Source organism: Arachis hypogaea, chromosome 2, assembly GCF_003086295.3.
Source record: "Arachis hypogaea cultivar Tifrunner chromosome 2, arahy.Tifrunner.gnm2.J5K5, whole genome shotgun sequence".
Classification (NCBI taxonomy): Eukaryota; Viridiplantae; Streptophyta; class Magnoliopsida; order Fabales; family Fabaceae; genus Arachis; species Arachis hypogaea.
The window spans coordinates 20,671,232-20,681,251 of NC_092037.1; the positions used below are offsets into that span (position 1 = coordinate 20,671,232).

The 10,020-nt window shown below is 40.9% G+C and overlaps 1 non-coding gene across 1 annotated transcript; it reads right to left on the reverse strand.

The window, feature by feature from the left end:
* Positions 1-1,230: 1,230 nt before the first annotated feature.
* Positions 1,231-1,338, reverse strand: LOC112768062 (small nucleolar RNA R71). The gene has a single exon (XR_003185506.1). It is a non-coding gene; the product is annotated as a small nucleolar RNA R71 (small nucleolar RNA).
* Positions 1,339-10,020: the final 8,682 nt, after the last annotated feature.

The window sequence follows — 10,020 nt, forward strand, 5'->3', positions numbered from 1 at the left end:
TAACGCCAGGATGGCACAAGGGGGAAGATTTTGTTTTCAAATCAGATTTTTTTCAAGTTTTCAAACTTTTTCAAAATCAAATCTTTTTCAAATCAATTTTTCAATCAAATCTTTTTCAAAATCAATTTCTTTCTATTTTCAAAGATACTTACTATCAATTAATGATTTGATTCAACATTTCAAGTATGTTGCCTTTTCTGTTGAGAAAGGTTTAATGTCTGAATCATATCTTTTCTTGTTAGTCAAGTTTTTAATTTTTCAAAATCAAATCTTTTTAAAATGTTTTTCAAATCATATCTTCTCAATCACATTTTTTTTAAATCAATCATATTTTCTTAACCACATCTTTTTCAAAATAATTTTCAATCAAATCTCTTTGATTTCTAAATTCAAAATCTTTTTCAAAAATCACTTTATGTCTTTCCCATTTTCATTTTCGAAAATTAAGTAATGTTTTTCAAAAATGTTTTCAAAATTTTTACTTAATTTTCGAAAATTACTTCCCTCCTTCTCACATCCTTCTATTTATGGACTAACACTATTCCTTAATGAAAAATTCGAACTCGATCTCCTCTGACAAAGTTTGAATTTTCTACTTCTGTCTTCTACTCTTCTTTTCCTTTGACACTTCAAGGAATCTCTATACTGTGACATAGAGGATTCCACATTTCTTGTTCTCTTCTCTCTCATATGAGCAGGAGCAAAGACAAAGGCATTCTTGTTGAGGCTGATCCTGAACCTGAAAGGACCTTGAAGAGAAAGCTAAGAGAAGCCAAAGCACAACTCTCTTTAGTGGACCTGACCGAATTCTTCAAGGAAGAAGAACACATGGCAGCCGAAAACAACAATGCCAACAATGCAAGGAAGGTGCTGGGTGACTTTACTGCACCTACTCCCGATTTCTATGGGAGAAGCATCTCTATCCCTGCCATTGGAGCAAACTACTTTGAGCTTAAGCCTGAATTAGTTTCTCTAATGCAACAGAATTGCAAGTTTCATGGACTTCCACTGGAAGATCCTCATCAGTTTTTGGCTGAGTTCTTGCAAATCTGTGACACTGTCAAGACTAATGGGGTTGACCCTGAGGTCTACAGACTTATGCTATTCCTTTTTGCTATAAGAGACAGAGCTAGGACATGGTTGGACTCTCAACCTAAAGAAAGCCTGGACTCTTGGGAAAAGCTAGTCAATGCCTTCTTGGCAAAGTTCTTTCCACCTCAAAAATTGAGTAAGCTTAGAGTGGAAGTCCAAACCTTCAGACAGAAGGAAGGAGAATCCCTCTATGAAGCTTGGGAAAGATACAAACAATTAATCAGAAAGTGTCCATCTAATATGCTTTCTGAATGGAGCATCATAGGTATTTTCTATGATGGTCTGTCTGAACTATCCAAAATGTCTTTGGATAGCTCTGCTGGAGGATCTCTTCATCTGAAGAAGACGCCTACAGAAGCTCAAGAGCTGATTGAAATGGTTGCAAATAACCAATTCATGTACACTTCTGAAAGGAATCCTGTGAACAATGGGACTAGTCAGAAGAAAGGAGTTCTTGAGATTGACACTCTGAATGCCATATTGGCTCAGAACAAAATATTGGCTCAACAAGTCAATATGATTTCTCAAAGTCTGTCTGGAATGCAAAATGCACCAAGCAGTACTAAGGAAGCTTCATCTGAGGAAGAAGCTTATGATCCTGAGAACCCTTCAATGGAAGAGGTGAATTACATGGGAGAACCCTATGGAAACACCTATAATCCTTCATGGAGAAATCATCCAAATTTTTCATGGAAGGATCAACAGAGACCTCAACAAGGTTTCAACAACAATAATGGTGGAAGAAACAGGTTTAGCAATAGCAAGCCTTTTCCATCATCCTCTCAGCAACAGACAGAGAATTCTAAGCAGAATACCTCTGACTTAGCGACCATGGTCTCTGATCTGATCAAGACCACACAAAGTTTCATGACTGAAATAAGGTCCTCCATTAGAAATTTGGAAGGACAAGTGGGTCAGCTGAGCAAGAAAATTACTGAGCTCCCTCCTAGTACTCTTCCAAGCAATACAGAAGAAAATCCAAAAGGAGAGTGCAAGGCCATCAACATGGCCGAATTTTGGGAGGAAGAAGAGGCAGTGAACGCCACTGAGGAAGGCCTCACTGGGCGTCCACTGGCCTCCAATGAGTTCCCTAATGAGGAACCATGGGAATCTGAGGCTCAAACTGAGACCATAGAGATTCCATTGGACTTACTTCTGCCATTCATGAGCTCTGATGAGTATTCTTCCTCTGAAGAGGATGAGTATGTCACTGAAGAGCAAATTGCTAAATACCTTGAAGCAATCATGAAGCTAAATGACAAGTTATTTGGAAATGAGACTTGGGAGGATGAACCCCCTTTGCTCACCAAAGAACTGGATGACTTGTCTAGGCAGAAACTGCCTCAAAAGAGACAGAATCCTGGGAAGTTTTCAATACCTTGTACCATAGGCACCATGACCTTCAAGAAAGCCTTGTGTGACTTAGGGTCAAGTGTAAACCTCTTACCCCTCTCTGTAATGGAGAAGTTAGGGATCTCTGAGGTGCAAGCTGCAAAAATCTCACTAGAGATGGCAGACAATTCAAGAAAACAAGCCCATGGACTTGTAGAGGATGTTCTGGTTAAAGTTGAAGATCATTACATCCCTACTGATTTCATAGTCCTAGAGACTGGGAAGTGCATGGATGAATCCATCATCTTTGGCAGACCCTTCCTAGCCACAACAAAGGCTGTGATTGATGTTGATAGAGGAGAGTTGATCATTCAAGTGAATGAAGAATCCTTGGTGTTTAAGGCCCAAGGATATCCCTCTGTCATCATGGAGAGGAAGCATGAAGAGCTTCCCTCAAAACAGAGCCAAACAGAGCCCCCACAGTCAAACTCTAAGTTTGGTGTTGGGAGGCCACAACCAAACTCTAAGTTTGGTGTTGAACCCCCACATTCAAACTCTAAGTTTGGTGTTGGGAGGTTCCAACATGGCTCTGAATATCTGTGAGGCTCCATGAGAGTCCTCTGTCAAGCTACTGACATTAAAGAAGCGCTTGTTGGGAGGCAACCCAATGTTATATTTTATCTATTCTCTTTTGTTATTTTATCTTTTTTGTAGGTTGATGATCATGAGAAGTCACAAAATCAATGAAAAAAGCAAAAACAGAATGAAAAACAGGAAGAAAAACAGAACACCTTGGAGGACACACCTACTGGCGTTTAAACGCCAGTAAGGTTAGCTGCTGGGCGTTTAACGGCCAGTCTGGCACCATTCTGGGCGTTTAACGCCAGAAAGGGGCACCAGACTGGCGTTAAACGCCAGAAAGGGGGCAAGAAGCTGGCGTTAAACGCCAGAAATGGGCACCAGCCCGGCGTTTAACGCCAGAAATGGCTAAAAACGTGATTTTGTTTGCCATTTGGTGCAGGGATGACTTTTCCTTGACACCTCAGGATCTGTGGACCCCACAGGATCCCCACCTACCCTACCACTCTCTCTCTTCTTCACCCATCCACCAATCACCTCAACACCTCTTCCCCAAAAAAAAAACCCCTCACCTATTAAATCCCATCTTTCTCTTCACCACTCACATCCATCCTTCATAAAACCCCACCTACCTCACCATTCAAATTCAAACCACTTTCCCACCCAAACCCACCCTCAAATGGCCGAACCCTCTCATCCCCCTCTCTTATATAAACCCTCCTTCACTCCTTCATTTTCACACAACCTAAACACTACTTCTTCCCTTTTGGCCGAACACAAAGCCATTCCTTTCTTCCTCATTTCTTCTTCTTCTACTCTCTTCTTTCTTCTTTTGCTCGAGGACGAGCAAACCTTTTAAGTTTGGTGTGGTAAAAGCATTGCTTTTTGTTTTTCCATAACCATTTATGGCATCCAAGGCCGGAGAAACCTCTAGAAAGAGGAAAGGGAAGGCAAAAGCTTCCACCTCCGAGTCATGGGAGATGGAAAGATTCATCTCAAGGGTGCATCAAGACCACTTCTATGAAGTTGTGGCCTTGAAGAAGGTGATCCCTGAGGTCCCTTTTTCACTCAAAAAGGGTGAATATCTGGAGATCCGACATGAGATCCGAAGAAGAGGTTAGGAAGTTCTTACCAACCCCATTCAACAAGTCGGAATCTTGATGGTTCAAGAGTTCTATGCCAATGCATGGATCACCAAGAACCATGACCAAAGTGTGAACTCGAATCCAAAGAATTATCTTACTATGGTTCGGGGGAAATACTTGGATTTTAGTCCGGAAAGTGTAAGGTTGGCATTCAATTTGCCCATGATGCAAGGAGATGAACATCCTTACACTAGAAGGGTCAACTTTGATCAAAGGTTGGACCAAGTCCTCACAATCATATGTGAAGAGGGCGCCCAATGGAAGAGAGATTCAAGAGGGAAGCCGGTTCAATTAAGAAGGCATGACCTCAAGCCCGTGGCTAGAGGATGGTTAGAGTTTATACAACGCTCAATCATTCCCACTAGCAACCGGTCCGAAGTTACCATAGACCGGGCTATCATGATCCATAGCATCATGATTGGAGAAGAAATAGAGGTTCATGAGGTTATAGCCCAAGAACTCTATAAGGTGGCGGACAAGTCCTCTACCTTGGCAAGGTTAGCCTTTCCTCATCTCATCTGTCACCTCTGTTATTCAATTGGAGTTGACATAGAGGGAGACACCCCCATTGATGAGGACAAGCCCATCACTAAGAAGAAGATGGAGCACACAAGAGACCCCACTCACCATGAGATCCCTGAAATTCCTCAAGGGATGCACTTTCCTCCACAAAACTATTGGGAGCAACTAAACACCTCCCTAGGAGAATTGAGTTCCAACATGGGACAACTAAGGGTGGAGCACCAAGAACACTCCATCATCCTCCATAAAATTAGAGAAGATCAAAGAATCATGAGGGAGGAGCAACAAAGACAAGGAAGAGACATTGAGGAGCTCAAGCACTCCATAGGATCTTCAAGAGGAAGAAAGAGCCGCCATCACTAAGGTGGACCCGTTTCTTGATTTCCTTGTTCTTTATTTTCTATTTTTCGAATTCCAGTGCTTATGTTTATCTATGTTTGTGTCTTGTGATCATTAGTGTCTTAGTGTCTATGCCTTAAAGTTATGAATGTCCTATGAATCCATCACCTTTCTTAAATAAAAAATGTGCTTAATTGAAAAAGAAAGAATTGCATGAATTTTGAATTTTATAACAGTTTAATTATTTTGATGTGGTGGCAATATTTTTGTTTTCTAAATGTATGCTTAAACAGTGCATATGTATCTTGAATTTGTGGTTCATGAATGTTGGCTCTTGAAAGAATGATGAAAAAGGAGACATGTTACTGAGGATCTGAAAAATCATTAAAATGATTCTTGAAGCAAGAAAAAGCAATGAAAAAAAAAATTCGAAAAAAAGAGAGAAAAAGAAAAAGAAAAAAAAAGAGAGAAAAGAAAGAAAAATAAAGTTGTGATCCAAGGCAATAAGAGTGTGCTTAAGAACCCTGGACACCTCTAGTTGGGGACTCTAGCAAAGCTGAGTCACAATCTGAAAAGGTTCACCCAATTATGTGTCTGTGGCATGTATGTATCCGGTGGTAATACTGGAAGGCAGAGTGCTTTGGGCCACGGCCAAGACTCAAAAAGTAGCTATGTTCAAGAATTATCATACTTTACTAGGAGAATCATTAACACTATCTGGATTCTAAGTTCCTAAAGAAGCCAATCATTCTGAATTTCAAAGGATAGAGTGAGATGCCAAAACTGTTCAGAGGCAAAAAGCTAAAAGCCCCGCTCATCTAATTAATACTGATCTTCATAGATGTTTTTGGAATTCATTGCATATTCTCTTCTTTTTATCTTATTTGATTTTCAGTTGCTTGAGGACAAGCAACAATTTAAGTTTGGTGTTGTGATGAGCGGATAATTTGTACGCTTTTTGGCATTGTTTTTAGTATGTTTTTAGTATGATCTAGTTAGTTTTTAGTATATTTTTATTAGTTTTTAGTTAAAATTCACTTTTCTGGACTTTACTATGAGTTTGTGTGTTTTTCTGTGATTTCAGGTATTTTCTGGCTGAAATTGAGGGACCTGAGCAAAAATCTGATTCAGAGACTGAAAAGGACTGCAGATGCTGTTGGATTCTGACCTCCCTGCACTCGAAGTGGATTTTATGGAGCTACAGAAGCCCAATTGGCGCGCACTCAACGGCGTTGAAAAGTAGACATCCTGGGCTTTCCAGCAATATATGATAGTCCATACTTTGCCTAAGATTTGATGGCCCAAACCGGCGTTCAAAGTCAGCCTCAGAAATCCCAGCGTTAAACGCCGGAACTGGCACCAAAATGGGAGTTAAACGCCCAAACTGGCATAAAAGCTAGCGTTTAACTCCAAGAAGAGTCTCTACACAAAAAAGCTTCATTGCTCAGCCCAAGCACACACCAAGTGGGCCCGGAAGTGGATTTTTATGTCATTTACTCATTTCTGTAAACCTTAGGCTACTAGTTTTCTATAAGTAGGACCTTTTACTATTGTATTATCATCTTGGTATCTTTGGATCTGAGATCATCTTGGTTCTTCTGGCTCCCTCTCTGGGGCCGAAACCAATGATCACTTTTGTTCTTATGTATTTTCAACGGTGGAGCTTCTACACACCATAGATTAAGGTGTGGAGCTCTGCTGTACCTCGAGTATTAATGCAATTACTATTGTTCTTCCATTCAATTCCGCTTGTTCTTGTTCTAAGATATCACTTGTTCTTCAACTTGATGAATGTGATGATCCGTTACACTCATCATCATTCTCACTTATGAACGTGTGACTGACAACCACCTCCGTTCTACCTTCGATTGAGTGAATATATCTTGGATTCCTGATTGCACGATGCATGGTTTATCGCCTGACAACCGAGTGCTCGTCTGACAAACGAGCCAACCATTCCGTGAGATCAGAGTCTTCGTGGTATAGGCTAGAACTGATGGCGGCATTCAAGAGAATCTGGAAGGTCTAACCTTGTCTGTGGTATTCTGAGTAGGATTCAATGATTGAATGACTGTGACGTGCTTCAAACTCCTAGCAGGCGGGGCGTTAGTGACAGACACAAAAGAATCGATGGATTTTATTCCGGCCTGACCGAGAACCGACAGATGATTACCCATGCTGTGACAGAGCATAGGCAGCGTTTTCACTGAGAGGATGGGAGGTAGCCATTGACAACGGTGAAACCCTACATAAGCTTGCCATGGAAAGGAGTAAGAAGGATTGGATGAAGACAGTAGGAAAGCAGAGAGACGGAAGGGAAGGCATCTTCATGCGCTTATCTGAAGTTCCTACCAATGAATTACATAAGTACCTCTATCTTTATCTTATTGTTTATTTTCGTTCATCACCATATCCATTTGAGTTTGCCTGACTAAGATTTACAAGATGACCATAGCTTGCTTCATACTAACAATCTCCGTGGGATCGACCATACTCGCGTAAGGTTTATTACTTGGACGACCCAGTGCACTTGCTGGTTAGTTGTGCGAAGTTGTGTAATGCCATGGTACTGAGCTACCAAGTTTTTGGGGTTCATGACCGGGGATTATGAGAGTTGTGAAAAGTATTGTTCACAATTTCGCGCACCAACCACTCAGCTGGTGGATCTATACACATGAGAAAGACAATTAAATAAGCTCAAGAGCTCATTAATACAGTTGCCAGGAATCAGCATCTGTACCTAAGTAGTGAACCTTCCATAAAAGAAGAGGCTAAAACAGTAATTGCTAAACTCAGTCCTGCAGAACAAGTTACTGAATTCAATCAGCAATTAGATTTTCTAACAAAATAACTAGCCGAATTCAAGGAGATATTACAAGACACAAGAATGGCTAATATGAACATGGAAATACAGTTGAAGCAAATAGAACAGCAGTTATCAAAATAAATAATAGAAGAGTGCTAAGAAGTTCAATTAAGAAGTGGGAAGACATTAAATACCTCACTTCAAGAAAACAGGAAGCCAAGAAATGAATAAACTGCTACCCAAAATCCCTCTGAGGACAGTAAGAGCCCAGAGAGGAATAATTCTGGTGTTCAAATGCCAGAAAAGGGTGAAGGGTTGGCGTTAAACGCCCAACCCATGCTCAGTTCTGGCGTTCAAATGCCATAAATAGGCAAGGAAGTGGCGTTAAACGCCCAAAGGAAGCTCAGTTCTGGCGTTTAAATGCCAGAAACAGGTAAGGAATTGGTGTCCAACGCCAATCCAGCTTCCAACCCTGGCATTCAAACGCCAGTGGGGGATCAGACACATACAAATGCTGATAGCAATCCCTCTAAGAAGGCTTTCCCAACCACCTCTATAGGAAATAAACCTGCAGCAACTAAGGTTGAGGAATACAAAGCCAAGATGCCTTATCCTCAGAAGCTCCACCAAGTGAAATAGGATAAGCAATTTGCCCGCTTTGCAAACTATCTCGGGACTCTTGAAATAAAGATTCCGTTTGCAGAGGCACTTGAGCAAATACCCTCTTATGCTAAGTTCATGAAAGAGATCTTAAGTCATAAGAAGGATTGAAGAGAAACTGAAAAAGTTTACATCACTAAAAAATGCAGTGCAGTCTTTCTGAAAAGCTTACCAGAAAAGCTTAAAGATCCCGGAAGCTTTATGATACCATGCACATTAGAGGGTACTTGTACCAAGAAAGCTCTATGTGATCTTGGAGCAAGTATCAACCTAATACCTGCATCCACTATCAAAAAGCTTGGTTTGACTGAAGAAGTCAAACCAACCCGGATATGTCTCCAACTTGCTGATGGCTCCATTAAATACCCATCAGGCGTGATAGAAGACATGATTGTCAAGGTTGGGCCATTTGCCTTTTCCACTGACTTTGTGGTGCTGAAAATGGAGGAGCACAAGAGTGTAACTCTCATTCTAGGAAGACCTTTCCTAGCAACTGGATGAACCCTCATTGACGTCCAAAAAGGGGAATTACCTTGAGAGTCAATGAGGACGGGTTTAAGTTGAATGTTGTCAAAGCTATGCAGCATCTAGACACCCCAAACGACTGCATTCACATTAATATTATTGACTCTCTTGTGGAAGAGGTCAATATGACTGAGAGTCTCGAATCAGAGTTAGAAGATATCTTTAAAGATGTTCAGCCTAATCTAGAGGAACCAGAGAGAATAATAAAACCTCTAAAAATCCCTTAGGAAGAGGAAAAAACTCCTAAACCTGAGCTCAAATCATTACTACCATCTCTGAAATATACATTTCTGGGAGAAGGTGACACTTTTCCTGTAATCATAAGCTCTACCTTAGAGCCACAGGAAGAGGAAGCACTAATTCAAGTGCTGAGGACACACAAGACAACTCTTGGATGGTCCATCAATGATCTTAAGGGTATTAGCCCAGCCAGATGCATGCACAAGATCCTATTAGAGGATGACGCTAAGCCAGTGGTTCAACCACAGAGGCAGCTGAATCCAGCCATGAAGGAGGTGGTGTAGAAGGAGGTCACTAAATTACTAGAGGCTGGGATTATTTATCCTATTTCTGATAGCCCCTGGGTGAGCCCTGTCCAAGTCGTCCCTAAGAAGGGTGGCATGACAGTGGTTCATAATGAAAAAAATGAACTAGTTCCTACAAGAACAGTTACAGGGTGGTGTATGTGTATTGATTACAGAAGGCTCAATACAGCCACAAGAAAGGATCATTTTCCTTTACCATTCATAGACCAGATGCTAGAAAGACTAGCAGGTCATGATTACTACTACTTTCTGGATGGATATTCAGGATATAATCAAATTACAGTAGATCCCCAAGATCAAGAGAAAACAGCATTCACATGTCCATCTGGAGTATTTGCTTACAGAAGAATGCCATTTGGTCTGTGCAATGCACCTACAACCTTTCAAAGGTGCATGCTCTCTATTTTCTATGATATGGTGGAAAAATTTTTGGAAGTTTTCATGGATGACTTTTCAGTATTTGGAGACTCATTCA